Here is a 2,725-nt window from a genome sequence, read left to right as displayed (position 1 = left end):
AAACTCTTATATCCCACTGCCTATGTAACATCTCTTTCCGAATATCTAACAGCTTCTCAGACTTCTGGTCTCCGCCACTTTGATCTTGCAAGCATACTTCACCCACCGTATTTCTCTCCAGCAAACAGGTTTGTCCTTTACTTCCTCAGACCAAAAACTTTGAAGTCAACCTTGACTCTTTTCATCCTACAGCTTGCCCATCAGAACATCCCATGAGTTCCACATTCAAGATATGTGCATACAGCAGCCTTTTATCACCATCTTTCTCTGCCATTTTCTTGTCTTTATTACAGCAGTAGCTTCCTTGCTGGTCTTTCTACAACATTTTCCCCTTGTCCCTGTTGCCTAGAGTGTATTCTCAACACAGCCAGCATAATCCTTTAAAGACAAAAGACAGATCATTTCACTCCTTGGTTCCAGACACCTCAAATGATTCCAATTTACCTTGAGTAAAAGTCCAAATCCTTACATTCATTCATAAGACAATACAAGATCTAGTCCCCAACCCCACACGCTTCACCTCTGTCTTCTGTCTCACCTTCATTCACAACGCTGAAGTTATGGCCCTTCATGGGGTACCTTGAATTGGCTGAGCACATAATGCCTCAGGGCCTGTGCAGGTTCTGACTTCCCTTTCTGGAATACTCTTCCTCAACTTATCTGCATAGCTGGCCTCTCAGTGTTTCCAGGTCTCTCCTCCAATGTCATGGTATTAATGAGGTCTTTGGTGGCCACCATATATAGAATACTAGAATGGCCACTCCTGCCCTGGCACTCATTGTCCTCTTCATCCACTCTATTTTACTTCAGAGCATTTACTGGCATCACATGTACGTTGACTTGCTTGTTCCTGTCTCCTTCCCACACACACTGGAATATAAAGTCCCTGAGGGCAAGCCTTTGTTTTGCTCACTACTGTATTCCCAGAACTATAAGAGAGCATGCGCATAGTTGGCACTCAGTACACACTTAATGAATGAATAAATGAACCACTGAAGATTGAAGGTCTACTGTCCTTTTGTGACTGCTTGAAAGTATAATTAGCATCCTTGGAATTATTAATAACACTCAAATTATGGGTGACAGAGTGAGACTCCATCTCAAAAAAAAAAAGTAAAGAAAAAATTGAAATTCCTGTAAATTCATATTTTGCAAAATTGCATATATTTTAAAATATATAAATTGAATATACATATTTAAAATTACAGTTATTTCTATAGATTTTTATTTTTATATTGTATCATATATACTAAGTAGATAAGTTAGGGATGGCTTGAAAAAAATAAAGGTATGAGAACTCTAAATCATTCCTCCTTTAGACCACAAAGCTTGGTAAGAGCCAGCTTTTTACAGCCTTAGTCCCAGCCACTGTAGAAGCCTCTTTTGAGGAATGAGGACTCCAGTGACAGATTGGCCATCTCTCATTGCTGTTACACACTAGGGTCCCAAAAATAACATATCTCTAACTGGTCACATAAGTTCAATAGCCAACACATATTTGATAGATTTAATTATATATTTATTTTCATTCTCATTCCCAGAAATGACAGTCTTAATTCTGACAGTGTCAGTGTTAAAAATCAGCACTTGCTCTTGTGTCTGAAACTGACAAGTTTCATATCACCCATGACAGACTACTGTTGTCACATAGAAAATATGATTTTAACTTGGATCACTGATGTGAAAAGCAAATGTCACTGCTTGGAGGGGCCAAGTATATAACATCCAGTTAGGCAGAAATCACTGTAATAATGTCTCTTTTTTATTAGAGTAGTGAGTGTTGTCAGGAAACAGTGTTACCGCCCTTCATCTTCACAGGACCCCCGACACCGATACACATCCTTCCCAACAGTATTGTAGCATTTACCTTCAGTTTGACTGAATTGTATGAAAACTGTCATTTGCAGGGACTTATTTAAAGTTATATTGTTAGCCAAAATGTAAGTATAATAGAAATGTATTTATAAAATTACATAATAATTCATAGTAGAGTTTGATAAGCTTGGTGTCAGGTTAAAATCAGTTAGTTTTAGACTGGGTATAAATAGCAGATACGTAAAGTGCATGTTGGTGTACACATGCCGGCGTGCATAGGGAAAAATGGTATAGGGACTGGGTATATGGGAGCTTTTAAAAATTAAAAGGAAACAAAACTAAATCCGCACTGTTAGGAGAACTTACAAATAGGAAATGTTCATAATTATATGGAAAGTTTCAGAGAAGAACCATTTGTTTACAAACTCAAAGCCCTTCCATATCTTTTTCAAAACAGGCCAGCCTTTGATGTGCTGGGTGAGGGAGCTCCATTTGTGAAATCCTAAGCCTAAGCAAGACTGGCTGAGTTTCTGCTCAGAGCAAGCATGGGGACACACTGGCTTCTCTGCAGGTGATGAAGTGCTCCAGGTCTTGAACTGAACAAAGTAGGACTGGGTGTTCCTGCTGGGCCTACCAGTTGACCCAGGGTTGCCATGGTGTCCAGGATCCATAGAACACATCACCCGCTCCCTCCCACACCTGGACCTGCCTTCTCTGCAATGGACTGGGAGACAGGAGCTGGTCTCCACACAGTTTAGCCAGGGAGCATCTTGTTTGGCATTCACTGCCAGATCCCAAGGCATCTCAAACAGAAAAATGTCCGGTATGAAGAGAGGGGTACAGCAAAAACTCTCAACTTTTAAAATCTAATTTAAAAGTATCAGTTAAAGAGAAAAACAATTCAAAAGGT

This window comes from Mandrillus leucophaeus, unplaced genomic scaffold (assembly GCF_000951045.1).
Source record: "Mandrillus leucophaeus isolate KB7577 unplaced genomic scaffold, Mleu.le_1.0 Scaffold1759, whole genome shotgun sequence".
Lineage (NCBI taxonomy): Eukaryota > Metazoa > Chordata > Mammalia > Primates > Cercopithecidae > Mandrillus > Mandrillus leucophaeus.
This window is presented reverse-complemented; position numbering follows the sequence as displayed.